The sequence below is a fragment of the Protopterus annectens genome, chromosome 8.part0 (assembly GCF_019279795.1).
Source record: "Protopterus annectens isolate FY-2018-M chromosome 8.part0, PAN1.0, whole genome shotgun sequence".
Lineage (NCBI taxonomy): Eukaryota > Metazoa > Chordata > Ceratodontiformes > Protopteridae > Protopterus > Protopterus annectens.
The window spans coordinates 710,122,086-710,142,883 of NC_056741.1; the positions used below are offsets into that span (position 1 = coordinate 710,122,086).

Consider the following 20,798-nt stretch of genomic DNA (forward strand, 5'->3'; position numbering starts at 1 on the left):
TTTGGTAAGGAGAGATGGAGGTGTAGATTTGAGTAAGTTAAGGCTGCTACTCCACCTTTTTTGTTTGGGCGATCCCATCTAAGAGCCTGAAAACCTGGGGGTAGGATTTAAGAGTTGGAAATCTGGGGTTTTAGCCAAGTCTCAGAGACTGCTACTATGTTTGGCAGAGTATGGTAAAGCCAAGCATGGAAGAGGGCTGTTTTGTTTTTTAGACTCTGGGCATTTATAGTAAGAATTTTTGGTTAGGAATGTTGGATGAGATAGGAGGAGTGGAATTGGTGGTATTGGTTGTGATAGGGGGAGTGGGGTTGGTAATAGTTTTAGGTCCAGAGTTGGAGTGAATATCTCCTGCTAGGGAAAGGCAGTAAGAGGGAGGTGAACAGTAGCTGTAGTTTGGGCTTCGTTGATTGTGGGAGGTTAGAGAGTGATTTGGGTATGTGACACTTGAATGAACAGAAGATAAGTTTTGGTTTAAAGTAGTGGAGTGTATTAGGTTGAAATAGAGAGGGGGATATATAGTGAAAGTAAGATTTGAATGGGTGGAGATAGGGATGAGTGGGGGGGATGGGAAGGAGGAATGGAGTTTGTAGGATGCATATGAGGTAGCATGGAATAGAGGAATTAGGAACAATATGGTTAAACAGGAGGTGAGAAGGATTTGTGTTAGATGTGGGGACATGGTTGATTGGTGTAAGGTAGAAGTGGGGAAAAAAGAAGAAATTAGAGTATGTTAGAGAGGGAGAAAGTGAAGGGTATGGCAGTAAGAGGAAGATGCTATGGGGTAGGTTGGGGAGGAGTTAGTAAATTGGTGGGAGGGATGTGTTGTGATTGGATTGGCTGAGAAAGAAGGGGAGGAGTTAGGTGAAAATAAATGTAGTAGTGTGGGCAGGTGGGAATTGGAGGCAGGGTAAGGGAGCAGAGTGAGCCCGCAGGGCGAACGGAGCAGGTTCAGACAGGTAAATGACGAAAATGCTGTGAGAACAGTCTGTGAACAGCTGACTACTGAAGAATTCTCAGTAGACACAGGTAAGTGGTAGGGATAGTATGGGGAAACTGAGTAGAAACAGAGGAAATAAGCTGGGAGAATGGGAATTAAGCTAATAGAGTGGAAGTTTGGAGCAGTCAGAGACTGGGGAAAAAAGAACTAAGTGATATGCTATTAGAGAGAAGGGATAGAGAGTGCAAGACAAGCCTATATTAGGGTGCCACCTAGTGGGCTAAAGTATATAGCAGCAGCAGAAGATGAAGAATAGTGAAAGCTACTAAAGAGTTGGGAAAGACACGGATAGCTTATATGGAAGGAAACACTAAGGAAAATTAAGGGTTTGCTCCCTAAGGGGTAGGGGGAATATGGCTGCTGGGTATCCTGGCTAAGTAGCGTGTTTTAAATACACACACAGGTTATTTAGTAATCATTTAGCTTTACAGCTAGGTCTAGGACAACGTACTATCTTGCTTCCTTTGATGGCAGGATTCTGAAGTAGGGCAGCCTGAATCCGTAACTTAGAGGATGAGATGGCCTGTAAGGGTCCTTAATGACCAGGCAGCTAGTTTCAGAAGTCGTCTTAATAGAGCTGAAGGACTTTATTTGGGAGGGGAAGATGCAAGAGTCAAGTGGGATAAGCTGATTCTTCTAGTAGAACAGGGTGGATTGAGGTTACCCAGTTTGAAGGCACAAGCAGAAAACTGTAATTCAAAGTGGAAAGGGATGATGATGAAACACTGGGGAAGCTCAAGAAACAAGGAGAGACTGGGGTTTTGGATGCAGGCCTTTAAGGAGAATAACAATAATCATGCAGAATATTATATCATTAAAGTAGCAGAAAGTGTTATAAGAACTAAACCAACACGGGAATGGAGAATGGAGATTCTGCTAATAGAGATGCAGTTAGGGATACCAACAGTAGACAAGATGGGGCTTCAATTTATTAGAGAAAACTGGCAAAGGAACCAAGGTAATTGTGAGGAAGTAACTAAAGTGAGAAAGATGATAGAATGGGAAGACCCCAAGAAATTATTTGTACTGCAGGTTAGAGATTGCCTTCCCTGTCAGGAACTGATATCCAAGTAACTGGGGGGGGTCCTAAACTAAAGACCAGCACTGGTAGATATTTTTAATGGACTCTAGAACTGAAGCTGCCATGAAAAAGGAAAAATTAGTCGAGCATATAAAATATTGCATGATAACTGTAAAAAAAAATCAGTCAGAGGAGGTTAGAAAGGACTGCAAGGAGAGACTGGATAAGCAGCTCACAACGAAACAAGGGGAGGATATATGTATGTCTCTCAAATGTGCAACAGAATCTAAAAGATTTAGGATTTTTGCCTGGAAATGTTTACATAGATATATTTATACCACAAGTGTAATACAGAGAATTTTTCGTCGGGCAGAGACGGTAAATGTTGGAGGCGAAGGGGAAGAAAGAGGTAACTAGGAGTACAGTGAGTTGGCGGACTTTAAGGATTCCCTGCGGGATGCACTGTCTGAGATGCTGGGTGGGCAGATTGGTCTGACGAGGGAAATTATTTTTCTGAGCTGTAATACAGAATTGGAATTGGCTAGTCTTGTTAAGACCTTGCTGTGTCTAATAATGGTGGCTGCCAAAAAAGCAATTACTAGATAATGGAAATCAAAATCTAATCCAACTACACTGGAAGTAGTGAATATAGTAACGGAGATAAAACAGCTGGAAATTAGATCTTTAGGAAAGGGTTGGAGCAAACTACATAGGAAAAAAATAGGAATTGGGAGAGCAGTACATACAATGAAGGAATGAGGCATAAAGGTGGCAGAACTTAAATGAGCTATTTTTATTTATTTTTTAATTTATTTTACATTTGTTGACTGGGCTAGTCCAACTGGATATATGTCCATTTTCAGCAGAGGCCCGGGGAGAAAAGCTCCAACCAAAGACATGAGAGATAATCACATTTCATTAGTTATATATGAAAGTACATAATAGGTCATTGCTTTTCTTTACATTTATACATGAAAGGTACATGTACAGAATTCATTTGAATAATACAACAGGTAAATCATATACAATGACATAAGTTTGACATGTTAATGCAAACTCTATTCATTGGCTAACAGTGACATACATACTTACTACAGTTTAAAGAGTATCATTTGACCTAGAGATAAAGGAAGGATGTTGCCCATACCTTACTTGGATAGAAGGAAGTTTCTCTGTTCACCAGTGAGAGTGGGGAGCTGTGAGCAGCCTATCTGTCCTTGGAGGAGTGGTCTCAGCCCAGCAACTTTATTGGCCATTTTGGGCTAATTTCTATCTATTTCATCTCCCTGCTATAAAACCCGCATTTGCGCGGTTTTGCGCTTGTATACAGCTCAGCAAGCTCCTCGTGGTGTCCTGCAGAGTTCTACAGCAGCAGAGTGACAAAAGAGAGACTTTGGATTGATTAAGTATCATTTTTCTGCATTTTCTTGCTACTGTTTGCTAATTTCGCCTAAAACGCGATTTTCTAGCGTTTTTTGTGTTTTAAAAAAAGCTTATTTGTGTTGCAAATTGTACTTATTTTTCTGTTTGCACTTGTTAAAGTTGTTTTTAGTCATTTTTGTGTTCGAATCTGTTTAACTGTTGTAGGCTACACACTTAAAGTGCGCTAGCCTTTTCTGTGCATTTAAATCATATACAATGGACATAAGTTTGACATGTTAATGCAAACTATATTCATTGGCTAACAGTGACATACATACGTAGTACAGTTTAAAGAGTATCATTTGACCTAGAGATAAAGGAAGGACGTTGCCCATACCTTACTTGGATAGAAGGAAGTTTCTCTGCTCACCAGTGAGCGTGGGGAGCTTTGAGCAGCCTATCTATCCCTGGAGGAGTGGTGTCAGCCCAGCAACTAGTAGTTTATTGGCCATTTTGGGCTAATTTCTATCTCTTTCATCTCCCTGCTATAAAACCCACATTTGCGCGGTTTTGCACGCCGGGCAGTGCCGGTTAGATAGGGTTAAATTATTCCCGGCTCCACGAAGTGTACTCTTCAATTTTTCCCTTGGAACTAGTCAAACTTTCAACTTAGGCACTCAAACCATTCCTTTTACAGTTCAGTACTTGCTCAAATCTCTTAGTCAGCACTAATAAACGCTAGCACTACACCCCCTATACTATACAGAAGTATAAGGCTCTCTATTCGTCCCTACCGGGCAATCAGTAAAACAGTTCACTTGATCTGTTCAGGCATGTCAAAAGGGCAGTTTCAGGTGTACTCTCCAGTCCAGCTGGTGAATCTGGGCATCTTGAGGCAATGTTACATTTGCATCATGTACCCAGACAATCCTCTCCTCCTTCCAACAAACACAAATGTATGTGAGAGATGCAACTATACAGCCAAACTGGAGGCCAAGCTCTCTCAACCCAAGACTGGAACAGTCAGTCATGAGGAGAAGGGAAACACTAGCACCACACTACCAGTCTCACATAGACCAGTCATATCTGCACCAGCAAATAACACGCATAAATACACAAAAACATACTCGGAGGCTCTAAATAAAAATCTGCCAAAGCAGCAGGGAGCTCCAAAGCAGACATCCAGGCAACCTCCACCCCCAAACAATAACCACGTATCACATACTTCACAAAGTCAGTGTGCCACACAATCACAGCCCTTAAGGCTAAATAACACACCCAATACACTAGTAATAGGTGACTCTATTGTCAAGCACACTGACATCCCACTCACTAGACTGAACAAGGAGAAGGTAACTGTAAGCTGCCTGTCGGGTGCCAGGATCTGCCACATAACACAAGCACTCAGGTCACTCCAGAACAGGTACAAATATGACTGTCATTGTCCATGTTGGTGTAAATGACCTGAGACGTACCTCCCTGGACTACATGAAAAGAGACGTAGAGGAGCTCTCTGATCACGTAGCCCAGGCCGGTATGACCCTGACCCTGAGTAGCATCTTGCCCTCACCAAGAATGATGCCACAGTATAAAGATAAAATGATCAATTTTAACAATTGGCAAAGCTTTTGGTGTCGTTCAAAGGGGAACCAGTGTCTGTCAGCCTGGGATGACATGCTTGACAAGCCACGTTGCTTCGCCAGAGACGGCTTGTACCTTTCGCCCTTAGGCTTTCGAATACTGGCCAAGGCTCTTGCCACCCCCCATAGTGCCTTTTTTAGGCAAGACTCAAAAGACAAACCCACCTCCGTAAACAATACAAGAAACCAAAAACTGAGGGTAATGCTACTCAATGCCAGAAGTCTAAACCTCAAAATGCACGCACTCGAGGCACTCCTCAGTATGGAGAGAATCGATATCTGTGCATTAACAGAAACCTGGTTTAAGGCTCCAGAATGCACCCCAACACTACCAGGCTATAACTCGTACCATACCTTTCGGCCCCCGAACCCAGACCGAAATACAAAAGGCGGGGGTGTATCCATTTTCATCAAGGATACCCACACCTCCAGGTTAGTGGCACAGCACGAGGCCTCAGAGACGATCCATGTGCAACTAACAGTGGGCAAAGCTGCTTTTCAGATTGTAGCTTGCTACAGATCACCCACCTTGTCTCAGGACTCCCACTCAGCATTCCTGAGAACAATGGAAAATATGAAGGTCATACCTAACACCGTGATATTGGGTATTTCAACTACCCAAACATTGACTGGGAAAACTACTCAAGTACTAACTCCTTTGCCCAACACTTCCTAAAGAACTGGCCACCACTCCCACAAGAGGTGACAACATATTGGACCTGATCATCATCAACATGGGGGACCAATGTTCCACACCAGAGGTAAACCCATTGCTGGTAAGATCAGACCATAAACTAATCACACTGGACATCCACATCCTGACTTCACCCCCAGTCAAGGTTTCACACTTCTGTAGACCGAGGTGGAAAGTCTCAAAGCTCCCTTGCTAAAGGATAATGCTGCCCAAACCGCAGAATCCTTTACAAATGCACTCTATGAGCACCTACAGGAGTGCATGGATCGAGCCATCCCAAGTAAAACCAAGACTCACTCCTCCAAAAAGAGGAAACCAGTCTGGTGATAAATAAGCTATACAACAGAAGGAGGAAACTATTACATGATAGAGCAAAATCCCAAAAAGAGAAGGCATCCCTGATCAGTATCAGCAAGAAACTACAATCCTTCATAAAATCATCTAAGGCCAGCTTCGAAAGAAAAATTGCCAAAGACTCTAAAGATAATCACAAAGCCTTCTTTAGCTATGTCAAGAATCTAGGTGGCAACTCTGAGATCTGCTGTGAGCTAGTGAAAAATGGCAAAAAATACACTGAACCAACTGACATTGCCAACATCCTGGCTGACAGGTTCAGTGCAAACTTTACCCCCCCTCACCCCCAAAAGGTCCCATGTCCATCCCAGAAGAATGTAGAGCACCAGATATCACGGACAAACAGGTGAAGACAGCCTTTTCCAAAGCCAAAAACACAGCATCAATGGGACCGGACGGTACCCCAGGCTGCGTCTTACACGAGCTCCAAAATTAACTAACACCCTCACCTAAATTCACTGTTCAAACTCAGCCTTACCACAGGCTATGTACCCAAAGAATGGCGTACAGCACAGTTATCCCGCTCCACAAAGGTGGTGCCACAACGGATCCTGGGAACTATCGCCCTATAAGCCTGACTAGCTTGGTCTGCAAAGCTGTGGAGCGCATCATCATGGAACTCATTAACAGAGATATTGGGAACCTCCAGACACTGGACCCTGCCCAATTCGGCTTTGTTAAAGGCAGATCTTGCCTTCTAAACCTAGTCAACTTCTTTGAAACAGTTACCAAGGCCATAGATGAGGGAAAGGTAGTCCACACAGCCTACCTGGACCTCGCAAAAGCCTTCAACGCCATTCCCCACTCTGGCATTATAGATAAGCTTACCAGCTTAAACATTAACCCCATGTCACGAGATGGGTTGCCAACTGGCTCATGGACAGAACTCACATCGTCAGAGTTGCGGGTGCTATGTCCGACTCTAAACCAAGTGGTGTCCCACAGGGCTCAGTCCTGGGACCCCTCCTGTTCGGTATATACTTCTCTGAGGTACAGGCAAGCACGGGGCGACTATGACTAACCAAGTTCGCAGATGATTGCAAACTGGGGGCCATAATTGACTCTCCGGCTGACACAGACATCCTCCAGAAGGGTCTCACAGAGATGAATACCTGGTGTCAGAATCATGGCCTCAAGCTAAATGCCAAAAAGTGCATAGTCATCCCCTTTGGGAAAAACAAAGTGCACAAGAGCTACCACATAGGTGGTAATCCACTAAGTACGGAAGATGTAATTTGGGATCTGGGGACCCAAGTAGATAGCAACCTCTCCTTTGATAATCACATTGCCAAAGTGATTAGAAAATCCTTCTATGTAACCCACCTAATCACAAAAGGGTTCACATCTAGATCAAGAGAGGTTATTATGCCCCTCTACTCATCGCTCATCAGGCCCCTAATAGAGTACAATGCCCCATTTAAATGTACCTTACACGACACCTGCAACAGCTGGAAAGACCACAGAAGTACCTCACCAAGAGGATCGTGGGCCTCAAACAGATGCCCTATGCAGCTCGACTAAAGAAACGCCAGCTCTACTCGGTTGCTTACCACCTACTCAGAGGTGATCTCTGCCTGCCGTACAAGGCCATGTCTAACCCGGAATTAATGGACATGCTCCACCTCAAGAAAACCAAATCTCTTAGAGCTATATGCTCTAGGGATTTAAACTTCAGCACAACAATAAATAGGACATGCTGGATGGATAGATTCCTGTCCCAGAGACTTCCCTTGCTCTGGAATAGAATCCCAATTTATGTTAGGCAAAGCCCCTCACTGACTCTCTTCAAGAGAAATCTTGACGAGTGGATTTGAAATTGTAAATTTACCCCTGGGATCACTTCAGTAGCCCTGATGGACAGATGCTCAGGAAACATCTAAAAGGAAGGCGAAAGCCAACACATTCTGGCTAGGCATATAAATGCCCTTGGGCGGATAGCCTAGTACCTACCTATGAACCTATGAGTTAGTCAGGGTAAGTACATGGGCATAACCAACATATATTGAGGTATTGTTTCAGTTTGTTTTTAAATAGTGTTATTGAGGAAACCAAAGTAAGATCAGTAGGCAGTGAGTTCCAGGTTTTGCCAGCAGAGTTAGAGAACAAGGAGTCACCGACTATGTTGTTGGTTTTGACTATTTGTACTAGTAGTCTGTTGGATGAGCGGAGGTTCTTAAGGTTATTGTATGGAGTGTTAAGATTATTAAGTATGGGAGTGTTGTCAGGCTGATAAAGAATCTTATGTGCAATTATTATTTGGTTGTATTGGAGTTGATTAGGCAGTTCTAACCATCCTAATTCAGCCAAGTTATAACAATGGTGGGTTCTGTATGCAGCTCCAGTGGCAAATCTGGCAATGTTGTTATAGGAGTTTGCCAATTTGTTGAGGTCATTTTTACTCAAGTTTGTAAATATGGGGGAGGCATAAAGGAGAGTAGAGAGTATTTGTATTAAACACTACATAACATTTGTATTAAAATTAGGCAATGTGTTTTTAAATGTAATGGTGCAATGAAATGTGATTAATTGATTGGTGAGGGTATATAAGGGAAGTGTAATTAACTAATGTTGTTCTGATGAAGTCTAGTTCCTGTAACAGATGAAAGCGCTCAGCTGAAATAAAACCTTTGTTCTGGAGCACCTTGGTCATTTTTCTGGTGGTTTAAAATACAAGTTGTTTGTTTGCCTGTGGTTACTATGTCTAATGGAGCTACTAGTGGAGGTGGACCTGGTAGTGTTGTCCAGAATATGCCTACAACAAATAATGGAGATGTACTGGATCTATTGCAGCAAGTGAGGAAATAGCTTTCTGCTATTTCCACTCAACAGCAAAACATCTCAGGTTCCCAGTTACAGGAATTTGGTAGTTTGGGGTTGCCTTTAACCCAACCTACCTCTAACATGGAAGAGACTTCCCGTGTATTTAGTGGCAATTTGTAACATAGAACCTGGAAAACTAATGCTTTTGACTTTAATGCCGAAGCTGGGGCAATTAAAAAACAGGTGACAACTGCTCCCACTTTATCTGAGTGAGTTAAAATGTTTAAGGGTTCATTACTGCAACATAAAAAGCTTCATCTGGAGAATAAGTAACTAGAAAGGAACATTGAACTAAAACAAGTACCTAGAGGACTGAGAGTGTGCTGTTTACCTAATTCTGCAACTAATCACAATGAGTTTTTGAAAGAACTAGGGTGTTTAACTCAACAGGTGTGGATGTGCTCAGGTTAATGGTGAAATACAATAACGTTAAGATCGACGAGTTAGCAGTGACACTAGAAGAGCACATTCAGTGAATTTCTAATGACCTGTTGTTTCCACAACTAAAAGCTTCTTTTGATAGAGCTTTTAACAATTTTGAAAATGCTTGCATGGATATTTTTTTCTCGTAAATGTAACAAACTACAGAGGGACTTAGACGAATACAACAAGGGGAAGGTTTATCCAAGCTGATTTTTGTCCTGGGTAACCAGAGACGTTCCATCAATCAGAATTCGAGTTTTTCAGAAACCGAAGTGACACAAGATGGGAGGTTACATCAGCAGTCCTCTCTAGTAGTGCCTGAAGTTTGGCATTCACAACGGCTGCAAAATAAGACGCAACAAGATTATTTTTCCTCTCAACATCCCAGGAACAGCGGATACCAAAAAACAAGCTATGGGGACAGATACCAGGCTCAGGGCGCATGCCCCAAGAGATAGAATGGCAGTTTCAACAAGCGGAGGGGATTTTAGGAACTTCCTTTTCAGGTAACTGTGATGTTTTGCCTCAAACTAACGTTTTTCTAAAAGAATGTGAGTTTCCAGTATTCATGAGTGATTTAGATAATATTTTAGGACCGCAAAGTGACTTGGGGAGTGGATTTAATAATTATTGTGACATTTCAGTGTATTCTATACCTGGGGAAGAAGGTTCAGTTGTTATAAACAGATCAAATCGTAAAGAAAATATTAGGAACAATGAACAAAATGTTGATACTGAAAATTCTGTTTTTACAGTACATTCTGTACTGGGTGAAGAAAATTCAACAGCTGCCAACAAATATAACTATTTAAAAACTTGGAACATTGAACAAAACTTTGATTCTAATGATGTGGACACTGACTTATTAGACATTTTTGTTAATGAACACATGAATTTAGACAGTAGTAATGGTAAATTGAATGACATGCTTCCTGATAATGTATTGAATTCAGGGGGGGGGGTATTTTAAAGTGTTTAACTTTTCTAGCAAAACTATTGGGCCTGCAAATGTGAATGCTTTATCAAAAGGATTTACTTTTGTGCCATCAAGAAGAGGCAACTTGGTAGATGTACTCATTGACTTTAAGCTGTATTTGCATAAACTAAATTTAGGTTTGTACTACAATAACCAAGCAGATATGGAGAGGGGAGAAGGTATGGCCATTAGAAGGCCTAGTGTTTTTAACCCCCCGCTACATAAATTAATTACTTTTGACAAAATTTGTGAATTAGACTTCAGACAGCATTTGGGTAAAGTAAGTAGTCAAAAACGGGGCTTTGATAATCTCACTTCTGAAGAACAGAGATTATTGGAAGATATTTTGATTGATAAAAATGTACGGTTTATGAAGGCCGACAAGGATAATGGGTTGGTAATGATGGATATGGTTGACTCTGTGTATGCCATGAATGTTATACTTACAGATGGTAGATATGAAGAAATTTCTAGAAATGAAATCAATATTGCTCACCACAAAATTGATATGTTGGAAGATGTGTTATATCAGGGCAATGTTACACCAGACGAATGTAACTACATGAAAAATGAATATCCAGTTATTGGAAGTATATTCGGTATACCGAAGATTCACAAGTCACTGGTAAATCCACTTTTTAGACCCATTGTCTATTCCAAGAGATCAAAAACTTTTTTTGTCTGGATTTTTGGATGAACAGTTTAAAGTAGCATTACAAACTTTTGACTACATTTGTAGGGACTCTTGGCATTTTTCTTTCTTAACACTACAGGTCTAACTGGGGAGTTCTGTTTTGCAAGTATGGATGTGTGTAATCTTTTTTGCGTTATTCCACATGTGACGGGCTTAGAATGGTTGGAAAGACGGTAGTCTCAAATAGATTTGAAGGACATAAGGGGAACACCTTAGTAACCTTAATGGAGGTAGTTTTAGACAACAACTTCATTTTTTTCGAAGGCCACTTTATTAGGCAAAATGTAGGTGTGGCTATGGGGAGGTGTGTGCCCCCACCTCTGCAAATTTGGTCATGTCTTATTGGGAATCCAACATGGTCTTTGAAATTGTATATACCAAGTATATATCCAAATATACAAGATTTTTGGACCACATCTTTTTTATTTGGAGGGTTAATTTATCCCAATTAGAAGAATTTTTTTCACTACACTAACAACTCTGAGTTCTTGAATTTCACACATCAGTTTAGTGCAGGGGTCATGCATTATTTGGATGTGGAGATTTCACTTGACAGTGAATCTAAAAAGTTGGTTTCAAAAATTTTTAGAAAACCCACATTTTCAAATTCATATTTGGACTATTCTAGCTGCCATCCACCACACCAAAAAAGAGCTGTAGTAAAAGGCCAATTGGTGTGGGCAGCTAGAATGGTAACAAGAGACTCTGACTTTTTGCAAGAAATTGAATTTATAGTGGGTATGTTTTTAAGTAGGGGCTATCCAAAACCCCTATTAATGAATATAAAAAATGAAATTGTTGAGAAAAGGAACAGCAAAATGTATCTACCCATCTTAAAAAGGACAGAATTAGACAGTACAGTTCCTGTGATTACAACAAATAGTGCAACCTCTAAAAACATTAATGGTAGAATTTCTTTTATATGAACATACAATAGAGATACTGTGGATGTATGTGCAATTATTAAGAAAAATTGGGCTTTATTGACCTCTGATCAGGACGTGTTAGATAGGTTTGGAGATACAACCGCCTTCACATTTAAAAGGGGTCGAGTGAAGGATATGCAATTGAACCTTAAAAAAGGTAATTTTAAATGTGGGAGGTGCAGTCAGTGCACATATTTACTTGAAACTAATCATTTGTATGTGTTGAATAGTTTCAAAATACAGATTCATTCACATTACAATTGCTGTTCCAGGAATATAGTATATTTAGCTGTGTTTGGACTACCATGCCTCTTATGTGGGTAAAACCGCTAGGGTTTTTAAAACCAGAATATACAAACATACATCTGATATTGCTAAAATGGTGAAAACAAATGCACTAAGTAGACACATTGAGTGATATAGTAGTCATAAGTTTCGATTTTTAGTGATTCAACAAGTAACTAATGATGTACAGGGCAGGGTGACACCAGAACAGTTGGGGGCATGTGAGTTACTTTGGCAGTTGAGGCTAAATGCCACTGTTTTTCCAGGTTTAAATTAATGCACTAGTATATTAAAAATGAAAAGGCATGGTTGCTTTTTATAAATATTAAATATATTATTATAATAAATTAAGTTATTTAGATATTTATATATTTGTATTTTTAAACCAACACTGCATAACATTTTAACTATTCTGTATTAAAGTTAGGTGATGTGTTTTTAAATGTAATGGTGCAATGAAATGTGATTATTTGACTGACTGGAGAGGGTATATAAGGGAAGTGTAATTAACTGATGTTGTTCTGATGAAGTCTAGTTCTTGTAACAGATGAAAGTGCTCAGCTGAAATAAAACCTTTTTTCTGGTGCATCTTGGTAATTTTTGTTTCTGGTGTTTTAAAGTACTTCGAACTACCGATTCTCGACACAGACTGACGACTTCTTTCGCATCTACTGTTCTTTCGAAACTATGGAGTTTCTAAGGCCCAGGGTAAGAACCACTCCCAAGAAACCGACGACCCCATCTCAGGCACCTGCTTCCTTGCCTCAGTCTCAAATGCTTAAAATAGCAGAAGACCTTATAATGCTGATCAGGGGAAGCCAAGCTACCCCTTCCAAAAGAAAAAGAGGTCTGTCCCCAGTAGTTTTATCTGAACAGGAGTCTGATGACTCTGATGCATTTGAATATGAAGACATGCAACCCCTCTCTGCTTATGAGGATTCTGATGCAGAGGAATCCATTCCTTCAGCCTCTCTACCCGAGGACTTTTCCTTTAGGAAAATATTTCATACTTTAAGGGAGCATTTCCAATGGGAATGTCAGGACTACTCTGTCTAAAAAGAGACTCGGAGAATTCTTAGATCTTCCACAGCACAGACCCCTGGCCATTCCTCCTGTCCTGGATGTTGTGGATGATTATTTCATGCAATCTAGTTTGACTCCTGACACCATCCCTCTTGCTCCCAGGAAACCTGACAGGTATTACAGAGTCCCTGGCTCTCACAAATTTCTTTTCAAAAATCCTACTGCTGACCCTGAGGTTATTTCTCAAGGGTCTAAAGGAATTAAAGCAACTTCTGCTAAGAATCGCACCCCATCAGATATGGATTCCCGAGCACTAGACAGATGGGGTAAAAAACTATACACCTCTTCTACTCTTGCTATCAGAGCACTAAATTGTCAGTTCCATATGCTAAAATTTCAGCAACATACCATGGATCTCCTCAAACAAAAAATATCATTCTTTCCTGCTTGTGCAGAAAATAGAGTTACAAAAGTTAATGCATTCTGCAAGTCAAGTAGCTAAGCACACCTTACACTGTGGTTTTGACACCCTAGAAGCTTCTTGGAGGGCAGCAGTCACTGGTTCTGTCCTTAGGAAGGCATGCTTGGCTTAAAGAACAGCCCTTGCCAGACCATGTCAAATCTAAATTATTGGATGCACCCTTGCACAAAGACAACTTATTTGGCACCAAGGCAGAGGAGGTCTTAAAAAAGATGGAAGAAAAAGCTAAATCTGTGCAGACAGTTAAGGATTTCCTACAGGTCCAGCCACCCAGGTTCAGTAGGCATTGCCCCTCCAAGCACTGGTCCTTTCCTGCCCCCCTCCAGGTCAGTTCAGCCCAGACAACAGCCACAGGGACTGCAGAGATCAAAGCAATGGAGTTCCTCCATTTCAAAACCAGGTAGTGCAAAGCCACCCCTTCATGGTAAGAATTCACAGTGACTCTCCACTTCCACCCCTCCCTCTGCCCAACTGCACTTGCCCCTAGGAAGAAAACTCTCCTTCCATGCACGCACCTGGGCCACCATTACCAACAACCGCTGAGTTCTCAACATAGTGTCCCAGGGATACAGATTTTCTTTTCACACACTTCCCAACCCCAAAAGGGTTTCCAGATCTTCCACCAAACCAGTGGGCAGAGGCCAGAAAGCAAGTTCTTTCCCTGCTCTCTATGAGGGCAGTAGAATACGTTCCTGCAGAACAGCTAGGCCAAGGTTTTCTACTCCAGGCTCTTCCTAGTACCCAGAAAAGAGGGCACTTGGCGCCCCATCCTCAATCTATCCATGCTAAACACCTTCCTGGTGATACCAAAATTCAGAATGCTCACCCTATAGCAACTACTACCTATGGTCTCCAAGAATGCTTGGCTAGCCACCCTAGACCTAAAAGAGGCCTACCTCCACATCCCAGTCAGGGAATCATGCAGGGTATATCTACATTTCAGGGCAGGATCTCTGCACTTTCAGTTCTCTGTGCTTCCCTTTGCTTATCTACTGCTCCCAGAGTTTTCACAAAATGCCTGGCTCCTGCCATTGCTTTTTGCAGACAAAGAAATACACAAATTTACCCATACTTAGATGACTGCCTAATTCAGGCAGACAGTCAGGAAAAGCTGCTCAAGCACCTGGCCTTTGTAAAGTTCCTACTGACCTCCCTAGGGTACACTATCAGCGAAAAGAAATCCAAACTAGTACCCACCCAAAGGATTATACGTCTGGGAGCAAGCCTGGACATGGCATCCCAGATGGCATTCCTTACACCAGAAAAGCAAACTTACCTGACAGCCTACTTCTCTCAACTAGCCACCAGACCCCAGTTATCCGCAAGGAAAATCCTTCAAGCTCTGGGGTTCATGGCATCTTGCATTCTACCCATTCCATATGCCAGACTGCATATGAAAAAACTTCAATGGTACCTAAAAAGCATTTGGTGTCACCACACTCAAGATCTGGAAGCTCTTATACCAATGATACCTTGGCTAAGGAAAGATTTTCTTTAGTTGGCAGCAGCATGCTACCACAACAAGGGACTTGCTTTCTCACCACCTAGACCCTCACCACAGACGCATCAGACTGTGCCTGGCGTGCACACCTGGACAGCAGGTGCATACAGGGCCAATGAAGCCCTCAGCAAATACATCTGCACATCCACCAAAAAGAGATGTTAGCTGTCCAGCACCCATTGACAGCTTTCAGGCCCCTTCTCTCTCCAGGGGCTCTCCTGATCAAAACAGATAACACCACTATGATGTGGTATATCAACAAGCTGGGAGGGACTCACTCCTACCCTCTATGCAGGCTCGCCATGCCCTTTGCCACACAGCCTCAGCCATGCATCTACACCTGTTAGCACAATTCCTGCCAGGCTCTCTAAACTCTCTGGCAGACAACTTAAGCAGAAATCTTCTGGACCCACATGAGTGGCAGCTAGACCAAAGAACCTTCACCCTATTAACTCAGAAATGGGGCACCTTGAAGGTTGACCTCTTTGCTTCCCACTCCAACCATCAGCTCAGCAAGTTCTGCACCAGAGAGCCTCACTGCAGGGCCTGGAAAGTGGATGCCCTATCCTTCCCCTGGTCAACCTCTCTGTCTTTGCATTTCCCCCACTACCTTTCATTACCAGGATACTGCTCAAAATAAGGGAGGAAAAACAGAGGACAGTTCTGATTGCTCCAGACTTTCCTCGCCAGCACTGGTACCCACTGCTGCGCAGTCTGTCCCCACCGCCAACTTGGCATCTTCCTCAGACCCCCAACCCTTCTGACCCAGAGGGAAGGAGAATTCATGCAGCCCCAAGTGCAGATCCTCAATTTGGCAGCCTGGGTTATTCCCTGACCACTGCTTAAGCTGCCAATCTCAGTAAACAGGTTCTAGATGTTATACGTGAGGCTAGATGCCCTAGCACTAGAAAGTCTTATGCTGACAAAGGGAAAAGGTTCTGCACCTAGATGCAGGCTAAGGGAGCTGATATGTCACAGCCCTCCCTACCTCTCATCCAGGATTACCTAGCTGACCTGCTACATAGTGGTCTCTCCTTTTTCTTTATTAAAATTCATGCTTCTGCTATCTCTGCTCATTTCAGCACTGAACACCCGCTTTTCTCACACCCTCTCAAACAGATCCTAAGAGGGGCTAGCACATTGAGGCCACCCAGAAGAGCACCTACCCCAGCTTGGCACCTAAACTTTGTGTTGGAAAAGCTCACCCTGCCCCCCTTTGAACCAGCATTTTTTTCAGCAGAGTTAAAGTTTTTCAACTGGAAGACAGCCTTGTCTCTGGCCATCACTTCAGCCAGAAGAGTATCTGAGCTACAAGCACTCCTGACTATAGAGCCCTTCATCATCTTCCTTGCTGACAGGGTGTTCCTCAGGACTAACCCATCTTCCATGCCCAAAGTGGTGTCCAGTGTGGCTCTCAACCAATCCATTCATTTGCCCACCTTTTTCCCTAACCCACAAAACAAGGGGAAAGGATCCTGCTCTCTCTAGATTTGTACAGGCAGCTCAGATTCTATCTAGACAGGACTAAATAATTCAGAAAGTCTGATCAATTGCTAGTCAGCTTTGCTGCAGGGGCAGAGGACAAAGCTATATCCAAACAAACCATTTCCAAATGGATAGCACACTGCATCAATTTCTGTTACAAGCAACATGGGAACCTCCCCCTAAGGGGGTCAGGACTCACTCTACCAGAGCAGCCTCCACCTCTGCAGCATTTTTCAGAGGAGTCCCCACCAGGGACATCCTGGAGGCTGCCACATGGACATCTGTTCATACCTTCACCAAGCATTACCACCTGTCTATCTTCTCCAAATCCAGGGCAGGCTTTGCCACTGCAGTCTTGCAGGGCATCCTAGCCAGCCCCTAGTCTTCTTGACTGCCTTCACCCTTTTTCTCAGCTTTGGGAATCAGCCCAATGTGATGACTGCAACAGTGAAACACGAAGAACATAGTACAGTTGAGTACACTTACCATAAATGTAGATGTTGGAGTGTATTCACTGTTGCAGTATGGTTTCCCTCCCTCCATCCCCCTTTTCTTCTTCTCTCTCTCTCTCTCTCTCCTTACAAAGAACTTTTTGGTATTTACTTTCTGCTGGTGGGGTTCGTCCACCATATCCTGGCTCCCACTTTGGGGCTCTTGACAGTTGGGCAAGAAAAAACTGATGTAATGGCATCAGCTGCCTTATTTTATAATAGTGACGACCTGACATCAGTCCTGAAGCGACAGCAACCGACGCAGAAATACTAAGCCTCTGGTATTCGGGCTGGCCGGGGGCTACCCTGGCAGGGATGACTCAAATGTGATTACTGCAACAGTGAATACACTGGAACTTCTACATTTATGGCAAGTGTACACAACTGTACTTTTTACTTCCTGAACTGTTGAGGTTCTAGGGGTCTTGTCTCATACTTCTTTTAAGTAGCCATTTATAGGTTGATAGGTATTTACTAACGACCACAAGGGCCTTTTTAAGCCTAGTCATGCATCCCAAATCTCTGACAATTTCTGGTATCCTTGATAAGTGTAAGCAGGGACTTGGGAGATGGAAAATGTAAAAGCAGAGGCTTGGGAGATGGAAAATATAAAAGCAGGGGCCTGGGAGATGAACCATTTACAGGCTGCCTGTGTCCACTAGAGACGTAGGTGCCAAACCAGGGATGAATTTTCTGTTCCCCATCCAGTTGTCCAAGCTGCACTTAAATTGGGTTGGGGAGGAACTCTTCTTCACATGAATATAGGGAGCCTGTTCCAGAAAAGGGGTAGTCTCTGGGATATATACCTCTCTCTCTCTCTCTCCAGTAGGTCCTGTTTAGATCACAGATAAGGTTTAAGTCTTTAGTTAAATTAGCAGTTCTGGTGCTGTTTGTTTGTGGATGTGCAGGAGGTCCATCAAAGTGGGATCTGACAATGCTTTGTATGCCAGCTATAGATCTCCCTTCAACAGCCTGTAGGAGACATATAGGGCTCTGTATTGTTTTAGTTAAGAACCTCTGTGAACATTCTAGTTGTTAAATATGCCTGTAGGTACACAGCAAAGGGGTCATTGTATTCAGTGATAGGTCTGATGAATGCCAAATACAGTGGAACAGTGACTTCTTTGGACGTATACCATACCTTGGTTTGTAAGGTGCACAACGTAGAATGATTTCTTCACTATTGTAAACGTGATGGTCAGAGGTTAGATTACTGTCTATGTATGTCCACAAGTCCCTGGCTTCTGGGTGAACTGTGAGAGGTGTGTTGTCAGTTAGCTAAAAGGGATGGATGACTTCCCAAAGGAAAATACTGATGCTATGTGGTCCTATCTCGCCTACATTCTTTACTCATGGGTTCTCTGCTCCGACTCGGCCAACTTATTTCTCTAGCACGAAGTCTCTAATTGGCAGGGCTAACCCGGTATCCCAAGATGCACCTCGCCCTAGCCCCAGATCTCGTTTGCCGCTCGTAGAGTTAGGACGTGTTCTCGCTTGGCTGTGGCTAAGTACCCTTTTTCAAAACTTTTCATAAGTCTGTAGCAGTGTGTTCTCTTGTAAAAAGCTATTTTAATAGCTAATTTTTCATTATGCGTGTACTGTGTAAGCGAGTGGTGTGTTTTGTGGGTATCCCTCTGTTTTGGCGGGCTAGGCCCGTTTAAATTAGAGGACCTAGTCCTCTCCTGTGTTTTTTTTTTTTTTTGTGTAAACTTGTGTTTTATTTGGTTTTTTGGTCGGTAGTTAGATTTTCCTTGCTGCATCAAAGAAACATTTAAATTAGAGTTTCCTTGGCTGTTTGTAGTTTGTTTTTTCCCACCTTCCTCTTGTGTCTGCCGTTGTCGGTTGAGTGGGTGTTCTGATTTACTATGTCTAAAGAGCAGAAAGAGCATAAACCCTCTGGGTTTAAAAAATGCTCAAAATGTGGCTACAAGATGTCCATTACAGATGGGCATTCTATCTGCGTTTATTGTCTTGGTGCTATTCAGCTGCAAGAGTCCTGCAGTTTTTGCCATGCCTTCAGCCCAAGGGTACTGCAGGAAAGAAAAAATAAGCTGATTTTGAAGGGCCTGGTTAAGCCTTCTTTTGAGGAGTCCTTAGACTCTTCTTCTAGTACAAAGTCTAAGACTTCCAAGGCCAAGAAAAGATCTCCGGTTCTAGCTGTCTCCTCGGAGCCCCCGGAGAAAGTTTCGAAAGTGGATACTGCCTTCTCGGCTCCCTTGTCCTCGGGGCCGCAGGAGGTATCTGTTGTGCTGGAGTCTGCCTCGGCCCCGATATTATTGGAGCCTATTTGGAGCCTGTCACCCAGTGTTAGGCATGAGTCTTCGGGTAGGAGAATCCCGATCTCCTTCTTTTTCCTCTAAATCCTCTAGGCTGTCTGATTTGGATGTGGATAGGGTGGTCCAGAGGTTCCTGCAGTCGCCGGTGTTAGCAAAATTGTTCTCGGCTCTGACCCAGTCAGCTCCGGAGCCAGTCCCTACTCTTGTACTGATGATTCCTCCTCTGAGCACCCCTGTGTCGTCGGAGTGGGAGTGCTCCGCGCCGAGTGATGTTCTCGTGTCGGCTCCGATGCCCCTTGCGAGTTTATCGGAGCTGACATTGGCTCCAACCATGTCGGTTCCGTCCTCTGGTTTCGGTACTCTGGTTTCCTCAGTCGGACCAGAGGACGATACCTCGGGACTCTTGTCTGTTCTGAGCCTCCTTCTCGGTGCATCTGCTCGGGGAACCCGGACTCCGGTTGTAGTCTCGGAGACGGGTCGGTCCTCTGATTCGGGGGGACCTGCCTTCGAGGTTATGAGGAGCGCACTGGCCAGATCATCAGTTACATCACCCGGATCGGTCTCTCCTTCCCCCTACACCCCTGCTAGAGCCTCTGACGCCCCCCCTATCCGTGGATGGTGGAGACCGAAGGTCTGAGGATACCCCCATGAGCGGTCCCACACTTTCTGAGGGCCCCTCAGTGTGGGTGCCTGAGGAGCCCCCTAGAAAGAAGTTGTGCAAGAGGAAGCACATAGACTCCCAGGACGAGTCCCTCACTTCTGATACCCACCTCGAGGAGTCAGAGGGGTCCCTCAAGTCATCCTCCGATGTTTCTAACATCCTGGAGATCTTGAGGCAGAGAGGCGACTGGCCGTCCAAGACCCCCTCTGAGGAGGAGTCGGTATTCCTCAAGGCCTTCGGAGCTCAACCCTCCACCTCCTGGGTGTCTCCACCCTTCGATGCTCTCCTGGATTTGATTTGTCGAAGGGTGTGGGAGAACCCTGATTCTGTGGAACCGGTGCCCAGATGTCCAAATAAGTTTCTCTCTGCTCCCCCGGGGAAAGAGTTCCTGACCAAAAGGGTTTCCGTAGATGCCTTGGTGGTGGTGGCAGCCACTCAGCAGGAAGTTGTAGAGGCGGCTTCTTCTGTCCATCCTCCTAACAAGGAGTGCAGGAGTATGGACCGGTACGGGAAGCGTACCCTGTCTTCAGCGACCTTTACCTTGCGGTCGCTGAATTATCTTTGTCATTTTACTCTGCTCCAGAGAGATCTCCTTAAGGGAACTAGGAGACACTCTGACGGGTAACATGCCTGAGGCGGTAGCGCAGACTGTTAACGCCCAGTTGTCTACCCTTGGTTCCATTGTCAA

At 43.6% G+C, this 20,798-nt stretch overlaps 1 protein-coding gene across 2 annotated transcripts in view; it reads left to right on the top strand.

Annotated features, from left to right (window-relative positions):
* GON4L (gon-4 like) overlaps window positions 1-20,798 on the top strand; it is a 3,426,849-nt gene that overhangs the window by 2,279,096 nt on the left and 1,126,955 nt on the right. The gene's annotated exons all lie outside the window — the stretch shown is intronic.